This window comes from Amphibalanus amphitrite, unplaced genomic scaffold, assembly GCF_019059575.1.
Source record: "Amphibalanus amphitrite isolate SeventyFive unplaced genomic scaffold, NRLGWU_Aamphi_draft 000015F_arrow, whole genome shotgun sequence".
Lineage (NCBI taxonomy): Eukaryota > Metazoa > Arthropoda > Thecostraca > Balanomorpha > Balanidae > Amphibalanus > Amphibalanus amphitrite.
This window is the reverse complement of record NW_024881511.1, coordinates 220810-243431: the sequence shown is the minus strand read 5'-3', so window position 1 is coordinate 243431 and position 22622 is coordinate 220810. Positions and strand designations below refer to the sequence as shown.

Sequence of the window (22622 nt, the reverse complement as noted above, 5' to 3'; positions counted from 1 at the left end):
TTGGGACCCATTTTGCACGTGCGCACGTGCAGGGTGCCGCTTCCAGATCTCGAGAACGGCTGGGCCGATTGTGCTCAAATTTGGCACATCGCTAGCTAGAGACCGGTTAGAAGGGTGCCGTGCACAAGTCAGTTGGAGGTACCCCTCGAAATTTCGCACGTGCAAGGCTCACCCTCTCGCTCGCTCCGTTAGTCGCCCCAAAAGGCGTTATACTGGTTTATATTTTTCTCAACATAATGTTTACCTACTGCACATTTCCCCGAAAGACGGTTCGTTCTTTGAAGCGTCCTCGATTACACAAGGCTCATGCAGGTCCAATGCAAAGCATTTCTGGACCCCCATTAATAATATATTGTGTAATGTAGCCAGGTTATAGCACACCTACAGTACAGAATGCTTCATTACAGGCAGGCGAATATCTACACTAAATACTAATAACAACAATAGCTGCAGTTATAGCTGCACTTGACAACCGCAAAGATACGTTTACTTTACCTAGCTGCTACGCTCTTACTATGACAGGTCTCATACGCTGAGATTTGATCTATGTTTAATAAATACCTACAGCCGCCAATCATAACTCACCAAGCTGGGAGGCCGTGGCGATGTGAAATGGACCACGGGACGAGCCCGGGGCCCAGGGTCAGCCCTCAGCCACTTCACTAATGGACGCGGCTAGGGACGATCCATTTCAACTCTGGGACGGGCGGCGGCCGTCACTGCCCGGCTGACGGCGGTGGGGAAACAGGCCCGGCTGCAGCAGGGCAGAAGACTACCGTCAGAAACAACAACGGCATCGTCATGGTGGATCGGTGATAAGCTTGGCGCCGATGAAATCCTTGTCTCAGTCCGTCGGGGCATCACCTCGCCGGCTCGTGCAGCGGAGAGTCCGCGGCTCGTCCCCGAGCGGCGGGGGCGGCGGGTCGAAAGGCGGCCGCTGAAACAACAACACACTTAGCAGCAATCAGCCGCGGGCCGGCGGCCGGCGTGCAAACAGCCGGATTGGCCGCGCGGTAAAAACGGCCGCCGCCGCCCGGCGTTCATTAGCATGGTGGCCTGCTGGACCGGACAACACCCACGTGTTTGTTGTGGTCGTCCTGCTGCAGCGCGCTATACCTACCCACCACGTGGTGGTGACTGGGGAGTGGGGAGGTGAGCAGAGTTGGTATGGACAGCGTGCACCTGGCGAAAGGTGGAAACCGGGAGGGGCAGTCAGACGGACGGAAAGAAGGCTAATTTGGGCAATTCAAGGTGATTGTGCATTTGTGAACGTAAGACACATGCAATCTGTGTTTTAGGAATCCTGCCCGGGAAGGCTGCCAGGCTGCCTCACCAATAATTGTGGCCCCGCGCCTAAGACGGCGCCTCATCTATCCGGTCACTGTCCTGTCCGTCTCGCGGTCTCGTAATGCTCGTCTTCCTGCCCAGCCCTCCGATCCAGTCAGAGCAGCCCGAGGCGTTTGTTCGTCTGGTGACACTTATCGACAGGGCCGGTGCCGCGCCGCGCCGCACCAATTTGGCGCTTCGGCGCCGGAAATTGGCGGCTCCGGGCGGCGGTGCGGAGGTCCGGAGGTCGTTCACTCGCGGGCTAGTGACGCCGCGCCGCGCATCACTGGGCACTGAGCACCGGGAGCCGGCGGAGGGTACACAGGCGGCCCCCGGGGCGGTGCCATGGGCGCGGCGGGCGCGGCAGCTCCGTCCACCAGAGGGGAATCGGGGAGGGTGGAGGCGGAGGGGCGCCTGCCGAGATACAGTGGAGCATCACATCGCACCGGTCGGTGATCGTCACCGAACTCTAGACGGTGGGATTAGCGGGCTGAGGGTATCCTACAGTGTGGGAACCAACAAAGCCTTGTGCTCTCTCCACTCAACAGGTAGAAACGAGAAGAAGCATCAGCCTCACCAATCGAACAATCTATAGAATACGTTGGCCATCCTTGAGGACGGTGCAGGTCGTACTCCGGCCTCGTGAGATAGAGTCGACAATCCCGGACAAGGACAGGCTCCGTGTAACACAGGTGTCACGAATGTCACGAGCGCCTGAGCTAAAGAATAAATTATGAAGGATGGGCTTATAAATTGTTGTTTCTCCGCGGGGGACTGGCATAGACGTTCAATTTTCAGTATGAAATATAGGATGTATGCAATATTGTGGTAAACGTGCGCTATGTAAATTTATGCATTTCATACAACCTAAGTCTTCCACAGACTCAGTCAAATCTTAGTTCTCATTTACATACATTCAGATAGCCATTGGGATGAACCGATCTTCAATGACCGGCCCAAGGTCTTACTGCGGGTCGGTGCATACCGTTCCCAGCCGTCCGTCGTTTCCCGTCAACCCGAAATGTCACATTCAAGCCGTTCGTCCCGAGTACGTCACAGCCACTCGACGTGTCACGTCCGTCTCGGCAGACAGGCGCCGAACGTCCAACCGTACCCCAGTCCTGTCCTGTCCTGTCCTGTCGCAGCCGTCACCGCCGCCGGCGCTGTCCACGCCGAGATGACCTCGTGTCGTAACGCCGCACCCCTGTCGGTCGGGTCGGGCCGCCGCCGACCCTTCTGCTGATCGTGGGTGGCCGGTCGGCGAGCGGACCAATTATGCCGCGCTGTTTTCCCTTTCGCCGGCCGAAGCCGCGCCCCGCCCCAGCCCAGCTCATCGGAGATTTACGTGAGAACACCGCGGCGCGCCGGAAACGAATCGACCGCGCCGGCGTTGTCTCGCTAATGAATCGGACTCGGACGAAATCACTGCGTCGGTCTACAAGCGCGCCGGTTCCGCCGCCAGAGGACGGATTGTTGAGCGCGCGCAAAAAACGTGGGCTCGCCGGGCGTCGCTATCGAAATCCCATTAGGCGGTCCGTCCGGAGTGCGGAGTGGACTGCAGCTGGTGCTGGGACCCTGTGAGATGGCCGTTGGCCGCCGGCCTTCGGCGCCCGCGCTGGATGCGGAGCGCCACCACCTGCCGACCGGCCGGCTCCGTCCCCACCGCGCCGCCGCCTCAACAGCTCTGTTTGTCGGCCCTAGATTTGTGTAAGAATACGAGAGGAGATAAACAAAAATTGGCGGGAAAGGGGAGAACATTTGTGCGGCGGCGGGACGGACGGACAGGTGTTTTTTACCGGAGCAGAGGAAGGTAGGATGGACCGGAGCGTGAGAGGGAGAGAACCATGCCGGGAGACGGACGGAGGAGCAGCTGCTGCTGATGGCAACGGTTGACCGCGGCCGATAGCGCCTTCCCGTATGAAGAGTATCGAAGAAAAATGAGACAGCGGGTACCAAAACCCGTTAGATTCTAACGATTTGAAATGCGATGTCATTATGAGAAGTTTATTTGTGGATAAGATTTTTTTCTCACACTTTCTGCTGCAATAATAATTTACCGATGCACAATCAGAAAAATGTGCACTAAATAGCCAACAGGAACTCAGCTATAGAGGCACACCTAAAAGTTTAGGCATTCTAAATACTGGATAATGGATAGTGCAAGAGAGCACCGTGATATCGACGCTCACTAGAATTCACACGTGTTGCTAAACTGGCTTTGGATTTATGCACATCTTGATAGCTCGTTTTAGCTTTTCGGGGATCCATAAGCTGCAGTCCGGTTTTAATACGTGCGTGTGTACGAAGCCGTGCTGTTACTCTGCAGGCCCCACGGTGTCGGCCCCAGCCGGGGGGCAGGAAAAGGAGCGCGCACGGCCCGCTTCCCCTGTCGGACCGGTCTCCCGAGTCCAGACCCGCCGGCGGCTGCATCCGAGGCGCTGCAACACTACCCCTCCCCTCCCTAGACCTTCGGGCCGTGCAGTTACGTCAGCCGGCCGTACTACGTCCGTGCCGGGTCCGGCCCCGTGCAGCCGGGGCCCGGCGCCGGCCGCCGCCGCGCTCCGCCGTGCCCCTGTTGCACGCCGGCCGCCGGCCTGCAAGTCACGGCGTATTCAGCGCGGGCGCGTGGGGCCTCATGGCAGAGGAGCGAGGCCGTTTTCTGTGTGCGTAATTAGCTGTGCGCGCGGTGGACTTTGGTCGCTGCAGGCGCACTGTCGGCACGCAGTGACCTCGCTGCACTGCCGCGGCCGCGGCACTGCAGTTCAGTGGCCTTGGCGGCGCCGGGGACGGGGAGAGTCATGAGCGGCGACCCGACAGGAGGCGCCGCCGGGGCGGAGTCCGGGGCCGGGACTGGCCCCTCTGGCCCCCGGACACTCGACGGAGAGAAGACGGGGGTTCCTCCTGCACACTGACAGCCATGCAACACACTGGCTACAGCACCCCTCTCCCCCGTCCGCGGCGAGTCAGCAGAAAAACGCCATGGGTACCGTACTGCGGCCGCGAGGAAGTGGTGGTTTTAGCGCTGCAGCTGAGCGGCTTTTCCGAGCCGAGCCGTCGATGGGGCCGGCAAAAAGGCTCACCTGGTGATGCAGCGGCGGCCTTGCGACGGGCTCACGACTCACTGATGTGCAGTTAGTGTGTGATCCGACGGCGTCTCAGCACTTCTAAATCAATTTTTACGTCTCTTGTATGTATATTGACTCATTTCATTTTAATCACTACATACGCTCTTATTTTACAATTAGATACCTACGTCGTTTTGTAGTTGTCAAGTTGCGCTTGTCAGCAGCCATGGGCGGTAACTCTCTTCATGCCAGGGCCCAAACCTGCGGATGAAGGTCGAACATGTCACTTATACGAGCTATTGCGTCGTGAAATCGCCGACGGCTACAATCAGCGAGCGCGCGCGTATACGAACTACGAATACTGTCGTGTGTACGAGGGTCGGTTACGTAACCCCCGATAGTGATTGGCGGGCGTCCGTATATACATGACCGCGTCTCGCCGGAGGGGTCTGGACAGTGTTCCCCGCACCATGGAAGGCATGAGCCCCCCTGCGGGGACGCTTGTGGTTTATTTATTCACCAAAATGTCGTGCTGGGACTGCGCCCGAGCCGCGCGGCCTCCCACCCCATCCCCAACGGCGGGACGATCCATCTGCCCCGGTCCTCCCGAACGGTCCCGCCCCCTCCCCCCCCCATGTCCCCGCGAGCTGTATGTATATTTGTGCTGGGTTTTGAAACGAGGTCAGCGGCGGGCACGTAAATCCCGACGGCCACAAATAAACGAGCTGCGAGTGTCACGAGTGTCGGCCTCGGTAGTAAGGTCGTGCGTAACGCGATATCGAGAAGGAGCGACAGCCACTTGACCTCTCAACTGAGTACACATATTGATAGGATGCACCGTGCGGACGTAGTACTGCGACCTACACCACGCTGAACCTTACAATCGAGTGGATCGCTCAATCCCGATGGTTCGATACTGAGCGATTTCATCGTTCTTACGATAAGACCCACCCAGCGTGCGTCCTTCGATGGTTCTCTGGTGGGGGCGCCGCTCCCCTGACGCCCCGTCCCTCGCTGGTGGCACGTGCTCGTCGTTTGAGACAGATCGGCCGCGGGCAGACAGAAATCCAATCACCGGTATTGAACGATCCACCAGATGGGACGGCTGAGGAGAGTGGACGGGAGCCGCCGGGTCCTCAGGCCCATGGAGGAAATAATGATTCACCCTGAATAGACCACCTCCTCAGCTCAATGTAATACTTGTTTATCTGAGGGCATTCACAATGCCGCGAATTGGGATGTCCAATAGTCATCTCCTTCAATACACTGGTATAATGGGCACTACGATTTCGGTTGTTTGAAAACGTAAGAAAGAAAAAAGGACCATTTTGTGCTAAGGGATTACCTACTTTAAAAAAAATACATAACATGGCCCATGGGTACACAACATATTGATCAAAACATTTGCGCTTACCTACGTTAGTTTGCCCTAAAAATTTGACAAGGTATGGTTTTAGAAGACCAGATCCAGCCAGTTTTCATGTGAGCCTTCAGCTCCCAGCTCTGTACGTTAAGTTCAACTCCATCAGCTCCAGCCAGTATTCCAAACGGTGCCCTATCAGTCCTACCACGGACACCATCCAACGGTCTCCTTTTGCACCTCAGCTGTCATATACAGAGGCTGTCTGATGGACGGGCAGGTGGTAAGCTCCGGCCACCGGCAGGGGTGCGGTCGGTCCGTGGGCAGGAGCGGGGTAAACACCAGCCCGGAAGCGTCTCGCTCTGCTCCGCTGGCCAACTGGGGCACTGTCCCATCCCTCCCTGTCCCACCGTCCCGTCGTGCTCGGCGTCACGGGAGGGGCACCTGTCCGAGCGCCGTGGGAAGTGGCAGCTGTCACATCTGTGTACCGAGCGACGGATCTGTGTCATCTATCATAATTTTGATACAGAAGAACGGATGTATGTCAGCTGTCACACTTAGATACGGAACTTTATGAAGGCTGGTCATCTGTCATCATGGGCTTTTTAAAACCGAAAGACTGGTGAATTCATCCTTCTTCTCATTTTTAATCTTCAAGCTTCACTATTCAGTGTTCCATTGGAAGTGTCGACTTTACTTAAATGGCCTCCTTCCCTTCTCAGTCGTGATTCGTTGTTTGATCTTTCATGGTGATGTGGAGTCTTGTACGATGTGCATTGTGCAATGTGCAATTACACCCCTGGCACTAAAACCCGCCCTCGAGTCGAGAACAATGAGACCTCTACCGCCAGGTGCGGACTCTGTTCTAACGGGTGCAGCAGGCACAGAGGCAAACGACGAAGGCAGTGTAAGCAAGCACGAAAACACGCCGACTGGACCGGCCTCAGCTCCTGTGGTCCCACCGTGTTTGGTCTGTCCATAGGCGAGCTGTGCAGGTCCGTTAGTGCTCCGTATCGCAGTATGGCGCCATTGTTCAGAGAACATGATGAAATAGGTCGGCCCCCGTCGAGCACAAACGTCACAATGGTCTGTTTCTGTCAGCCGCAGGGGCGCAGGCTCGTACCACAATTATAGGCCCCAGCAAATTATTTTCATATAGTTATGTATATTGTATAGAAAATGTACAGTTAACTACCGCCAGTGCGTGTATTATGTTACTGGCAGTCAGCAACGTTTTGCCAAACTACTTCGATTCAAAGTCAAATAATGCATTTTTCTTATCGAAACATGATAAGAAAACTAAAACTTTCCGTGATCTGTCTACTAAGCTGGGACTTAAGTAATTCAAACAGTCTGATTATTTTGAACGTACAGTTTTCAAAGGGCACAAAAAATGAATTTCACTGGACTCGGCGAAACATTGTAACTGTCCAATGAAAATTCTGGCTACGTATTTATACTACATTCTTATGTGGACTGTAAGCCTACTGCTGTAGCCCGACAAGTCGTGTTGCCACCGAGGGGCGACTGATCCATGTGGCCCACCCCACCCAGCCCACCACGCCGTAGGGATTGGCCGGGGCCAGTGCACTGAGCCGGGGGACAGAGGGCCCGGCACAATTACCGACCTTTTGTCTCTACGGCCGGACGGCGGCGCGGACGGTGGACGTCCGGTGGCCATTTAAAGACAGACCCCCAGGGCATGGAGAGGGAGGGTAGGAGACCTCCCCTCACCATGGGCCATGGAGAGGGACGCCGAGCAGTGGCCAGTGGGTAATGGCGCCGCTGGAAAGAGCGGTGGGCGATAGAGCATATAGCCACGGAAGTGTGAGTTCAATGGTGCCATCGTCCTCTTTGACCTCAGCAGCATGACGGTGCTACCGATATAGGTATAGCCCTTCTGTAAACATGCAGATCACATGATTTGTAATTTATAGGGGTCATTGTCGGTAATCTCATCAGGTTGGAGAATTCGACGCTCTCCCGAAACAAATGTCAAGGCAGGCCAGCTACCTACAGGGTGATCGAAAAAAAGTGTCACCCCTAACTTAAAATCTACATAACTCGCGACTGGTAGGCCGGATGACTTCGCGCCAGGCAGCATCGATAAGAGCAGGCAATTTCTTTTCAATTGAATGTATTCATGATTGTTTTCTATTCCAAATCATGTCCCCATGGGCTCAAAAACCAGTCAATGTGCGGCTTTCACGTGAAACGAAATTCACCGAACGGGATCGGACACCGCTGAACGAGAACAATGCGTATCGTAACTCAACATGACACACACCTTACACATTACACATGGAGTGTATGTTGTTCACTGCAGACTGTTTCTCAGCTGACCTTAGACTCGTTTCTCAGCTGACCTTAGACAAGGAAGACCTTATCAGATCTGCCTTGCAAACATGCGGCCTCATTATTCACAAATTCGGCGATAACTAGCGAAACATTGCGACAACCTGCCTGCACTACCGGATTATCAATTTTATGCAGCGGTAGCCATGGAACAGTTAATAAAAATGCTCACGTGGGCTGTCAGATCAAAAACTCTGTCAAAAGTACAAATTTGCACAACCAAACTTTTGAACACGCCAAATTGCGTCCTTAACATACTTTTTGAATAGCTACATCTTCGTTTGCGGCATAAACCATGCATATTTACATCCATTCGAAAGGAAATTGTATGCTCTTTCCAATGCTGCCTGGCGCAAAGTCGTACGACCAAGCAATCGCGAATTATATGGCTTTTAAATTAGGGGTGACACTTTTTTTCGATCACCCTGTATATAATATTCTACTATTCAGCCTATAGGTATAGGTATGTACAAATAATTTCGCACGATATCCTCCAGTCGTCGTATCTTCCTCAAAGCTATGGACGATTGCTGTTATTATAGCCGATAGTAGGTATATCTTACACCTTACATGTAGAAAAGCTCCAGTCTGTGACTGAATTTTGATGAACCTGTTATTCAGAAGACAAATCTAACAGCCGAGCCGTCAATCATAAATTTTTCCTTTTACATTTTCCCTGACATGACTGGGCTTTCACAATTCATAATTCGTGTTGTAACGATAGGTGCCACTGCCCAAAAATGTCTATCATCTGACCCCGTGTCTGTCTGGGAAATCAATGTCTCTGTATTTCAAATGTGGAAACGGAGCTGGAAGAACGCAGATAGGTCGTGTCAGTGTTTTGAAATGATAAATGACATCCTCTTCTCTCGAATTGAACATGGGGTGTCGCCCCCATTTCCACCTGAAGGGGCGTCTATAAGTGAGCTGCTCCACCGTAACCGTTGGCCCAGTTACGTCTCTCGACTTATCGAACTCATTCCCACCACTCACAGAATACGGGACCGAGCTATTCACACTCACAATCACACGACAAGAGCAACAACATAATTAATAACCGTCTCCCCATTCACTCGCATCCCTTTCGAGCTGTCACTAAGCCATTGGGTTGTGATATTTCGCCTTTTGCTCGCTCGAGATTGGTTTCAGTGAGAGGAAGTGGACCAGTGCCGCGAACTCAAAGGTTCTTCATGTTCGCAGTGTTCAGCGCGCTTGGCGTTGTTCGCTGTTGTTCGCCATGCACCGAGTGCGCTCCTGGCCGGCGGCAGGTGCGGCGGTCGTCCCCACCGGTCGCCGGGTCTCCCCGAGACAGTCATCCTGCCGTCGGCGTCATCGGCACGTCATTAATCACGTCAGTGACTGGCGCTCGACGGCGACATCGGCCGACGCAGCCTCATGGATATCCGCCATGGACTGTTCGAGTCGTACTAAGGGCCACCTCGGTCCCAGCATCCTGCGACACTTACTTACAGCTTAGTATGGGTATATTTCACCCTTTCCCCACTCACCACATCAGCACCGTCATCCCAGTCGCAAATCACGGTTACCCCACCCCGGTCTCCACGCTGTAAGTCCCGTCACTCTGCAGTTCCGAGCCCCAGTTACCTGCCACCCCGATCCCCTGTTACCTGCCGCCCCAGCCCCACCCGGTCGGACAGCCCGTATAACCTGTCTGCCTTCACAGACGGTCACGGAGTGGCAGCCAGCCCTTTTTCAGTCGTTAGTGTCCGTATCGGAGTCGGCTGACGTTCGTCGTGGGCGAGGCCGGCCCGCTCCAGGATTTAAACCGCGCCCCATGACACCTGATGGCCTCAAAAGATAGCCAACTGCCGAAAAAAGCGGTCGATAGCCGTGATTCCGGGCGCTATACGACACGTATCGAGCGATAAATCACACCCGCCTGACACGCTCGGTTGTTTGGTAAATGACTAACTCGTGCGGAACAGAGCACACCTGGTGCCAGCGGCGGGTTTGCAAACTGACGCAACTATCTACCTCCCATCTACTTTCCTGGTCGATTGTTTGGCACTGTGGCTCATAAGCAAACATAAGCTTCTATTATTATCGAACTTTTATCAAAGCGCGAGTTAAAGGGTCTCATAATGTGCACTACAAGTTCCATTGTTGATTTGCGCCACCTGTAGCATGCTCGAGTACACCACTACAGCGCACGGCGCTGACGGTGGCCGATTCGGACACTCGTGTGACGCTTGTCTCTTTGTGTCATATACAGTCGGACGCCCACTCCCTTTCCCTTTCCCGTTACGGCCTGTCACGGCGCTCAGCCGCAGGAAAAGCGGCGGCGCGCCCTAAACGGTCCACTCTGCACGGCCATAGTGGGCCCGACTGCAGGCCGCTGCTGAAAAAATCGCGCCGAGAGGGAGGGGCGAAGGCCACCGGGTCACCCTGTGGGGGGGGGGGAGTCTGAGTCATCTGCAGAGCGGCCACGATAGTCGCACCGGTCGGCCGACGGGGCACCTTGCCTTGAGTGCAGCATAAGGCGCTATCGAGGGGACACAGGTCAATGTGGCAACGAGATGGTTTTGCAAACTTGGCTCATGCACTTGCCAGAAGGTCTTCTGACGTTTGGTCGCCTGTCCTGCATTGAAAGGAATATCCGATCCCCAGGTAACCTGCTCTAAGTCTCGAATGCCCAACATTCACCTTGCTCCCATGCAGGGCTGCATCACCTCATTCACATATAGATGCATGCTCTCGGGATATCTATGTATGCCGTCTCCCTTTCCCTCTCTCCGATACGTACATACACGAGCACCCTTCCACAGTTGCCGTATCATTCATAAAGCGACAATGACAAATCACATGACTGCATGTCCCGGAGACGCGTGACGTAGTAACAAGTCACACAACGATAGGACAACCACAGCGAACAAGCTGGCGACATGATGAAACACAACATCCTGCATTCGTCAGCAGAAGCACCCACTGCAAGCGCTAAACTCCCCCTGGTAGTCCCGGGTTTCACAGACCACAACGGGTGGCAGCGAGCACCGGCGGGGCTTCCTCTGCCGCCAGTAAGCCTTCCCCTGCTTCCTCTAGCGTCGGTAAGCCTTCCCCAGCTTCGCGGGCGTCCATAAGCCTTTCCCGGCTACCCGGTATGATCTGGCACTGCGGGGTTTCCAGGTCTTCCGCCGGAAGGTGCAGTTTGGTCGGGACGGGTGGTTTGACCGCGCACCGCCACACACCCGTTTACGGTCCGACTGATAAATATTAAATAGGAAGTGGACCAGTAAAAGTGGATCAGCTTATACGTTTGAATGTCTCTAAGCTCAATGCCGATTTTTTTCGCATTCAAAACGTAGTCGTTTCAATAAAACACACAAATATCAGTAACGGGTGATAGCCAAGTGCTTATACCTATCTTATATAGTCTGCCCTGCATGCACCACAGGCACAATAAGAAACGTTCAAATTAATATAAAATGAACGATATTCTTCATCTGCAGTCCCGTCTCAATCCTTAGTTTGGTTGTCGACTAATAGCATAGGCTCGTCTCACGAGCGCCTCACTTCAGTGTAGCACTAAGCACGTATGCAATACCAGTTCTGTCGCTGCGCGAGCCTGCAGGGTCTGCGTACGTTTGCATTTGGTGGGACCGGTCGTGGCCTTGACTGCGGTGTCAGCGAATGTGACTTTTCATCCTGCAGGACGTGCAATAGCCGGCATTTAACTACGCGCGGTGATTTCGAGCCGCTCGAGTACCCACAGTCGCTCACGCAGGCGGCAATTAACCCGCTCCAGTCGCACTAGTATTTCTGCATATGAGCGTTTAGCGCTCGTTATGCGCACTTGCGCTCCGACGATGGCACACGAGACAGTTGTGAAGCTCGGGTGTGCTGATGAGAGGGGAGGGACGGCGTGGGGTCGGGTCAGGGGGCGCCGCGGTGGGACGAGAGACCGCTCCCAGCCCTCTCAGTCCCTGTCCTAGCCCCCGCGGACAGAGGCTCCCCCTGCCGGCACCGCCGGCCCGCCTGCATGGTGCCAGTGACGTAGGCTATTGCGCAGTTGGCAGCGTTGCAAGCCGCCGGCGGGCTAGGGCGAGGGGGGGGGGGGGTATGGGAGGCTCATGACAGCGGGCCGAGCGCGCGCGGCAAAGCTCGCCACGGGGCCTGAAGACGAATGACGCAGTATTAGCATACGCGAGTTTCGTATGCAGACATGCTGTGCCGACGCGATGCCTAAATTGGGGAAATCACTCGAAGTCTTGTGAAATTGTTTTTGAGCGAAGTGAGCGCGTGATTTCCATCATCACACCCGTATCAAAATGAGCTATGGGAGGAAGTTTAGCAGAAGTAAAGCGCACCAACGGGCGACATTTACGGTAAATCGTGCTATATAGGTATACATGGGTTGACGTTGACGTTGAGTAGGGTTTTTGCTTGTCGACCGAATCTGTCGAGTTCAGCCTCCCATTTACAGTTTTGAGCGATTGTGAGCACTGTCCGTCTTTGCCTGAGATGGTGTGCGACACATTGCTTGCACCTTTTTATTTTATAAACAGCATCAGTTTCTCCCATTCTTCTGGGCTCATTAATTATAAGCGGCAGGCATTTTAAACACCTCAATGACCGAAATGTGAGCATTCACTCTGGAGAACGACCAGCACATGGATGGAAGAACTGGCTCCTGTCCTCTGCGCGCCGAGCAGTTGGGCAGACTTTTTCCCACACGAACACCGCCGACCCCGCCGATGGCCGGCCCGGGGCCTTGTCATATATACGGCCCGCCACCTGGTAATTAACCCCGTCAGCTATGGCCCACCTAGCGACGCCGACCGGCCCGATGTACTTCATAATTTTTTGCCGTCGGCGTCACAGGAGGGCGGCGGACGGAACCACGCGGGGCATTGGCCGCCCGATCCGAGCTAACGGGACACAGTACTGCGGAAGGAGGGGTTCCCACTTCCCCACTGGAGAGGGGGCGGGACGGGACCGCAAGGACTGGGACTCCATCACTGGGCGGGCGTCCCCTCGGTGTCATGTGCGGGGGCGCCGGGCGAGTGACACAGGACGGTGAACCCCTACCACCGCCGCACTGTGAGCGGTGCCGGCGACACGACCCGGCCGGTACCGCGATTATACCGGCGTGGGTGAAGGAAGGGGAAGGGGCAGAGGGCTGGAACCGAGCGGCAGGGGTTCAGTGCATTTTAGAGGACCGGTTCTCCGGCAGGACATCCTCACAATGACGGTGGGTTATCGAACTCGCCAACAAATCGTGCTCCCGTGAGTCTCGACGCCGCTGTCTCCATAATTATCGAATAAGATGATCTCGAAAAAGGTCCTGTTGGCTCTAGACGGTAGGTATAGCTGAAAAATGAACTTCTCACACCGACCAAGCACAAAGATTATGGTTTGCGCTAGAGAAGCTAGTTGAATCATAGCTTGATGTATGCACGTGTGCAATTTTTTTCTTTTTTTAATAAATTAAACGTTCAACGTTAACAAGTTAGATTAGAACTAAACGTGACATCAAATATGAAAATTGTTGTCGTGTCGCTGCCTCGATCCGTTATACCAGTCTAGTGGGGCCTGCATTACTTTGTAGTAGGATCCGTTTGTAGTGCCGCTAGTGTACTCACATTCCTTTACCATATTTCGCAGTAAGCGTGCCGTTAAAAACCGTTCATGGCGTGCCACCCCAACGCTAGCTGACCCTGTCTACCAGTGAGGCCCCCGGCCGACCGGCGCTGCCCGTCCGACTCCCGATACGCTCGGGTCTGGGATGCACCTGGCTCGGTAGCGTTGATGGGGGTTTGATTGATACATGTCGATCCTGCCCGTCCCCCTGACCCGCACCCTCCCGATCGCGCGGGGTCGGGTCGGGTCGGCCGTACCCCAATCGGGAGGGGTGGGGCCGGACCTCGCCCCTTCTTCCCATCCAGGCGGGGTGGGACTCGATCCCAGCCCCCTCTAATCCGTTCCGGTCGAGAGGGGCGCGGTTCGGAGTCGCCTGGCCACTCCCGCCGGCGCTGACGGATCAGGGCGGGTCATCCCAGACGGTCAACTCTCCCGTACCTCGCCAGATCTGCACGGGCGGAGCGGCGGGACGCTGCTACCGACCGATCAGGCTAATTGACTGGCGGACCGGTCAGTGGGACGGGCTGGGTGATCGGCTCCGGCGGCTGTCACCACCCCGTCTCAGCCGCCGTCATCAAACGCGCTGACCCGCACGGCGACGCCCATTACCGACAGCCGGCCGGCCCTCCGAATTTTCCACGGGCCATTTTTACCGGAGACAGTCGGTAGCGCTTTCACTCGCCGCTAAAGCCACCGGTCTCTGTGTAAGGTCGGCCGGCGGGCGGCGGCGGCCCCGGGAGGCGGCCACATTAGTCCGGGGCGTGTGTATGGATCAGCGGGAACAGCACGGAGCCATCTGCAGCCGGCTAACGGTACTCCATGCGAACAGCCGCCGAGGCGGGCAACTCGGCGCGGTCACTGGCCACTGCAGGCTGCAGGAATGCCCCCGCGGCGCCGACCGAGCCGGGCCGGGCGGAGTGCTAATGGAGGAAACGCGTCAGCGCTGCCGTGTCGGTCCGTCAGCCGGTCATGGGCCTGACGGTGATTACTGATCAGTTTTGGTAAAAGATACTTCAAGCCACTGTCCCAGGCTGGTGGGGTGACGTCAGTGGTCGTTGGGGCAGCCAGCGAAACGGCTCACTTCCCGGAACGTGGCTGGTTGTTGCAGCGGTAGAAAACTCAAACAACAAGTGGGCATTGCTCCGGTTCCGCATTCCACATAACTACGCATTCATGTCATTGATGCCGTATAAAAAACCGTCTACCGAATTCCAAAGCGCGCCGTTTGCAAAGGCCATTCACAGCAGTCGGGTGATATCACTTCCCGGTTACCAAACCGAGTGGACATGCCGAGTCCAACTGAGGTGAGTGCGCTACAAGCTTTCGCTTTCGGCCGACATTTGCAGCCCGCCGCAACATGCATATCGGTTGCAGAAGAATACCTCCCATTAGCTAGACAGCGGTGATCACATTACCTATACAAGGACGGGCACCTACATGGCTGCGATTAGAAGTCATGTTTAAGGCTGTGTCGCTGCTCACCGTCTCACCGGCTGGCAGTGCCGCTCGGCTCATAGCCCCATTACGGGCTGTTGAACAAAGCGGCCCGATTTAGCGGCATCATTATTGCGTCGGTAATATTCCGTGCAGGTCGGCAGCGGTGCACGGTGCGTTGGGGCGCGCCGCGGGCCCCTCGGTGCCGTCACCGTTCGCCATGGGCCGGTGCCGGCGGTACCGCCGCCTCAAACGCCGCCTAATGGCGCGCAGCTTGCATGTCGGCCGGACCGGAGAGAGCGGCCCGATACGGCGATTTGGCCGTCATCGCGCTAATGCCTCTGCAGGTGATACCTGCTGGGGGAAATCGGGGCTGGCTGACGGGCCGGGCCGGGCCCAGGAGTCGGGAGGAAACTGGGGTGTAGGGGAGAAATGGAGTGAGGGATGCACCAAGACTGGGACTCACTAGAGACGGATGAGCTTAGGTTCATTTTCTCTCATCAGAGTCCAGAGGAGAGAAGAAAATGAGAAAGGGCCCATATATTACCCGAATCATGTATGCAACGCGTAGCGCAATGTCCCATTAGTGACATCGTCCGTAACAGGAATACGTATGTGAATGTGCTGGAATGTTAATGTGCGCCTCCGTCCACTTAATACGAAGCCTGAGCACACGCACTCAACAGTCGCTATTCTGACTCCTCGAAAATCCGGCTGCCGTACCATCCAGATGATACGGTTCACCTGGCTAATGGGCTTACTAAATCGGCCCGGGGGCGCGCATGTACGAACGATATGAGGAATGTGAGTAGTTCAGGCCGCGCGGCGGGCGTCTCTCGGACCCTGTATGGAGATGAGGACCCCGCCACGCTAGCTCTCGTGACGCGCCGTCATTTCTCTTCCTTGCCGCTCAGACCGTGGCCGGTGAACTATGCGGCTTTGCCCCGCCCACAGCGACCGCGGGCGTCCTACCGACTCGGGTTCTGACCCCGGTTCAGAATACGGCTGCGGGAAAACATGCATACATGAAAGATGCGTACATTCCGGGCCAATTTGATTTTAGCTCTATGCACGGAATCATCTTTCAGAGTTTTGAAAACTACCTTCAGTGCATATGTTATTATTACATGGACAAAAACCAGCGTTTGTACTCCAGAAAAGCCTAAATTCTCAGGTAGGTATTCAAATGGTTGATACGGTACAGTCTATCTTTAGGCGTTTGTAGTGTATTGCGGTACAGTCTACCTTCAGCCGTCCGTACCTAAGTATTGCGGGGCAGTCTATCTTCAGGCGTTTGTAGTGTACTGCGGGACAGTCTACCTTCAGGCGCGCTTGTAGTGTACTGCGGGACAGTCTACCCTCAGGCGTTTGTACTGCGGTGCAGTCTACCTTCAGGCGTTTATAGTGCCGTACGGGACAAGCTACCTTCAGGAGTTTGTAGTGTATTGCGGGACGGTCTACCCTCACGCGTTTGTAGCGCATTGCGGGCCAGTCTAACCTTCGGGCGTTTGTATTGTAATGCGGTACAGTCTACCTTCAGGCATTTGTACTGCGGCATAGTCTACCTTCAGGCGTTTGTTCTGTTTATTCACACAAGTTTGTTGCCTGCAATTAATTACCGATGCTTGGAATACCTAATAACCATCCGAAAAAAACAATTTTGACAATGGTAGGGTTATTCCTATTTTCGGCATGTTTCGAATGGATCTGTAAAGTTTCACTGTAAGCTGCTAAAACACTCCTCTTAAGCAAGCGAGTAATAAATCATCCCTGGTCTGTCCAAATCTTGATTTAAGTAAAACATCTTAAGATTTATTTCAGCTGTATTCTGCGCAATGTCTCGGAAATTTCTTGGGTCAATATGATAAACAATTATATGCGTTATCTTCACTGAGATCTGCCGCAGTGCAGCATGTCAAGCTATTGGGTAAACCGAGCGTCAAACGGCAAACGTTTGGAAATGTTAGGTTTGCGTCCCGCCTGTCTGTCGCCGCAGTGATGTTTCTGTGTCCCGTCAGCGTCACATGCCATCATTGGGCAGTGACAGCACGTCATGATTGTTGGCACAGTTGCCACTCACGAGGCCGTCTGTCCGCGGCGGCAGGCCCAGACGTGTAGCCTATCGGGGCAGACCGGCCGTGGGTGTATATGCAGCAGCCCTGAGATGGCAGCCGGCCACGTCAGAAGGCGCCTGACCTTCGTCCCAGGTCGCTGCTCTTGGTGTTGCCACTCCCTGGCAATGACCTGCGCGGGCTCCCGCGCGGTCGCCGACCCTGCCGTGTTGCATGGCACGGCTGGTCATGGGTTGAAGGTCAGCCAGCGCCAGTACTGGGAGTGTCAGTCAGTGCCCCGGTCGCTCCCAGCGCCTCTGACCCTGACCGGCTGCGGTCACCGTCCCGCTCCATCGACTCTGAGTTGTCGGAAGACCCGCGGGTCACGCTCCCACCGCAGCACCGTAATACCGCCGGAGCGCCAGGCTCGCACCTCGTATACGGCCGTGCATTCCGTTCTCAGCCTGCCACGGCAGCGGGGTCACCGGCTCGGCGACCCGAGCTAAGCGTACTCCTCGGACCGGTCTGACCGGGCGCTGCGCACGGCGCGGGTCACTCACCCTGGCCGACCGGCCGGCCGGCCCGGCAGGCCCCATGACCGGCGCTCACGTGCGCTGCACTGAGCGCCGTGCACTCCGTCCGGGAGCAAAAACCTCGCCGCTGAGCTCGGACTGTCCGACGGACGGACGGACGGACGGGTTTTTACGCCGGCGGGTTCGTCCATGGGCCGCGCTCGTACTACGCTGCGCTGACCGGACCGCGGGCTGAGCCGGTTCAAGGTCCCGGTTAAATGGCCGCTGGTCGGGCTGCGGCGCTCGGCTTGTGCTCCGGTCGGCGTGATACCGGGTTGTTGCACCGTGCCACTCGCCAGTCGTCTTAGAGCTCGCAGCTCAAGGACAACAGGCCGGGGGCACTGCACTGGCCGGCGGACCTCGGGGCCCGCGAGGGGGCGGTGCTGCCGGCAGGCTCGGTGTTGACTCCGAGAGGCTGGTGGGACGGGGGAGGGGGCGGTGCGGGTTGTTTTGAGAAGAGGCGGACGCTGGTCAGCGGACAGAGGTCGGCGACCTAACACTGCTGACATCGGACAGCGGCGAATATACTGAGTAAGCAGGCCCACCCCCTCTTCTCTCTCGCCCATGACGCTGCTAGCTTCATGACGTGTCGCCCGAGGCGGCGGCGGGCGGCGCGGAGCCCGGTAGTGGCGCTCGAAGCGATGGACGGTGAGGCGGAGCGGAGTCGGTGGTAACGCCCAGCAACAGGCGGGCTGGCCGGGGGCATGAGTCGTTACCTGGCACGATGAGGAGGCAGGTTCGAGTGGCAGCTATTCTCCCCGTATGCCCTCAGAGAACAGCCGTAATCTACTCGAGATCGCCCATGGCCAATCAGAATCACTGTCGATATATTCAGCCAATTGATGTTCAGAAACGAAGAACAAACGTACTACACGGCGGAACGCTGATTTTGCCAAATCGACCTTTTAAATATATTCGTTTGACGCATATTCTTCACGTCTTGGCGTCCATATCTAACCATTACCCCTCTCAAAAACCTCACACCAATGATCGTTCAATTGCGACCGGCTGCCGCCCGCTCCACCGAGCTGTGTTTTACCCACTACACGGTCCGGACGAATTACTGGGCCGGACAGAGCCACACGGCCGCACGGCCGACATTGACATTGGCAGAGCTAGACGGCAGTGCGTCCCGTTAGCCGTCCTCCGGCGCAGTCCGCGGCCTGCCGGTCGGCAAGGTGAGCGGTCTGGTGCGAGAATTGAGTCTGTTGAGCCGGGTGAGTTGTCTGGTGAGATGTGAGCGGTCGGCGTGAGACGCAGCTCACGGAGCAGCGCGCTGTGGCAAGGGATGCGAGATGCGAGATTGGACAGAACAGCACGACATGGCGCCTAAAACGTGGCTCTCTGGTTTGACCAGAGTCAACGGCCGGCTCAGGTGTCGATTACATGGAAACTGAGCTGCTGACTTCAGTTCAATATGACTTCAGCCAAAAGGTCGACTGGATGGCTTCAGCTAGCTGTTGACCGGGATATCTAATGGCAGCGGCTTCAGCTAGCTGTTGACCGGGATATCTAATGGCAGCGGCAAAGAGCAGTGTGTGTAGGAGAGCATAAATGTGTTATGTAATTATATAATCCTGCGCAGGCAGCAAGACCTGACGAATGGTGAGGAGGACTGCGGCTGGCCTGTGCGGCAGTCGGTCGCTGGCACGGCAGTGCCAGAACCGCCAGAACAGGGCGGTCTCCGCCGGGTCTGCGCTCGTCCCGTGGGACGCGGCCGCGCTCTGACTCACGGTTCAGGTTAACGGTTAGCTGTCAGATGGCGCGGCTCAGAGCGCCTCAGTGACACCTGTGCCCCATACACGAGCTCCACAGGTGTAGCCGTCCCACGCGTCAGACCCTCCCCCTCCCCGCTCGACCCCAGCGGGCAGGCCTGACCGGGGCTGTCGGACGCTGAGGCCCGGGGATGGGACTCTGTGCACCGACAGCTCACATAAGTGAGAGTCCGACCACAATGCCCCACACCGTGTACCGTACATCGCACTCGGCCGCACAAGGTCATACTATCGCTCTGCAAAAGTGCCAAGGCATACAGCAGAGGAGGTCACCAAGGCTTTCCTCTGCTTTTGTCAGGTGAATATATGGATTAGTAGGCCCCAGCGATTCCGCTGGGGCCTGTTTCTCATGAACTGTGGGACCCAAATAACGGCACCCTCTATACCTAATACAGCTTTGCTTCTGAGAGAGATTGTTGTAACCGAAGTTATCTGACGAGTATCAAAATAATTAGTTACGCAAGCATAACAACCACTCTTGAGTTTATCATTAAAGGCATTGCTGTCATTTAGCGGCGTTGTAGTTAGACTATTTAAATGCTGTCTTAATCGCAAAGATTGAAAAGTTTGACATTGAAAAGTTTAATTACTATACATACAGACATGCCCGATTATTGATGTTCTGTCTGCACCAAACTTGCTATTAAAACAACGCATGTTCATTTATTATTTTCATGGTCTCCCTTAGAGCTCAATGTAAGGCAATTATCGCTGTGGCATTAATGAACAAGCCATGAGATATACGGCCTCTCCTATCGATTCATCAAACGTCATCACAGCGAAATTCAGATAGAGAACCACTGGAGAAACGCCGGTGTAAATCAAAATAATGGCACGGTGTCGTACGCTGTGCGGAAAATAAAGCGGCATTTAAATTCGGCGACGTGGAGATTGTTTGAGATAATTCCCATCTCATTACGGAGTTGATTTGCTGCTCATGATCGGGCCGATCCAATATGACCGCCCGTCACGAGGCTGGCGATGGCAGCGCGGTGTAAACGGGCACCTCCTACGGAGCTGAGGTGCCGACGTGGCTGCAGTCCTCCGCCCGTCGCGTGTACCGCCAGCGAGCTGAGCGGTTGTCCGGGTTCCCAGCTTCCATCTGCTCAACGTCATTACTCAATTCTCTATACTTGCTCTCTCAGGCTTATGACGCTCATAATCAAAGCGTTAAAACTCATTTACCTTTATTGTGAACTCCATCCAGCTCCGGTAAAACCCCTTCCGATCCCGTCGTGCCCTAATACAGTCCCCTTTCAGTCCAAATAAAACCCGTCCAATCCTCATATAATCCGGCCGAAATGCGGCCGTCCGAAGGTGCAAGTCCGGTCAGTTATAACATCCTGTCCATAGTTTGACCAGCCCCGTTCCCGGAGGTGCGCTCGGCTGCGCTCACCCCCTGAGGTATCGGTCCCCTGTTTCAGCTCTCCAGTCTCAGTCCCCTGTTCGGTCTCGGGCTGGCGGTGAGCTCCAGCGTGCCGTTCGCCGGGGGCTGTAATTTGGGGAGCCCACCCGACCGCAGGTGGGCCAGCTCGCGGCGGGCAGTCGCCGCCGCCGCCGGATGCTCCTTTTTGTCGGGGACGCTCGGCGCACGTGGACAGGAAGCTGCTATAGAAGGAGCCCGCTCCGTATACCTGCCCCGCCGCGGGAGGAGGGGGGGGGAGACGGTCTGGGGTGCCCACGTGCGAGCCGCACCTTCCGGCGGATGCCAGAGCGGCCAAACACGCACCCCGTGCTACTGTAAACTTGGTGGCGGAAAAATGATAAAAACATCAAGACTGATAGTTTTTCATCATGATCTGTAAATCTTCCTCATTTTTTCTTTTAAATAACTATGTAGCTGGAAATTGAACAAATCAGTAGAAGCCGAATGCTGAGCCCAGCCCAGACCGGTGCCTATAACAACTCTATAAAACTGTATTGGCCCCAGGAAAGGTGGCCTGCGGTAGTTCGTATGCTGTGGGGTTTTCAATCCTCACATGCTCTGTTCGATCACGAGCCACTGACCCCCCCCCCCCCCCCACGTGAGACATACATGACCCCAGAATATCAAGTGGAATGTGCTCACAGTGCACCGTCTAGAATACAGCACGAAGCTGAGCACTGAGCAGTTTCCTCTCCCTCATGTGATGGCACGCAGTGCCACATGCATGACAGCATGTGACTTGCTGTCCTCGTTGAACTTACGAGTTCAGTATTTTTTACCATTACGTCTGGTGACAGGTATATGGTTCCACTCATAGCCTCACGTGGTCCGCACGGGTCACCGGACACTCAAGCCGAGACATGGTGGAGAGAAACGGTTCTGTTTATACCGGATGTCCTAGATCTATCATATGAACAGGCAGCAGATATCAAACGGGATTTAAAATCGGATTACGGTTCCTGTGAGTTTTATCCGAATGTCATGCCTTCTGGGACCTACCTTAGAAAAGGCTCCAATGATGGCTGTAGTTCAGCATAGCATGACTGTTTTCCTTCTTGGGTCCATTGAAAAGTCCAGTTATCATAATGAGCACTCATGCGTTCAGCTAATTGAGGAGATATGCCCAAATCGCACACTGACACTGGTCTCAACGTTTCCCATCACTGCCAACGCGATGCCGTCCCTCCTTTCGCCTGTGCTTAGTCTTACTGACCGTTTTACGCACAACCGACCCTTCCTTCAGTCGGCCGCCGCCCGTTGGCCGCCCGAGGCCTCCGTCACGTGATCGCATCCCGGGGCGTTCTGCAGTCAGCTGATTATCTCCCGGGTTCACCTGCGTGGGCGGAATTGGTATTAGGTTAGGTAGTAGGTACATTTAATTGGCACGGTTAATGATGCCATAATATGTAATAAGCGAAACGCATGTTGTTTGACGTGATCACTGGCCTACCCCTTTATTTTTCATGCTTTTTCTTTTCGTCGTACCTATAACTGAAATCATATCAGCAACATTTGCGATGGCAACAAACTAACTGCAGACACTGGGACACGGGTTATGTAGCGAGGGACTCCGCCAAACACTCAAAAGATATATTTTCTGTCGGCTCCTGGTCGGCTCTCCTTTCCAAATTTGAGCTTCGTTTACAGTCAGCAGCACGCC

General features: G+C 55.3%; 1 long non-coding RNA gene across 1 annotated transcript; it reads right to left on the bottom strand.

Moving 5' to 3' along the window:
• Positions 1-327: 327 nt before the first annotated feature.
• On the bottom strand, positions 328-22234 carry LOC122385274. The gene is made up of 3 exons (XR_006257183.1): positions 21962-22234; positions 4580-4652; positions 328-937 (listed from the first exon to the last, which is right to left on the bottom strand). It is a non-coding gene; the product is annotated as an uncharacterized LOC122385274 (long non-coding RNA).
• Positions 22235-22622: the final 388 nt, after the last annotated feature.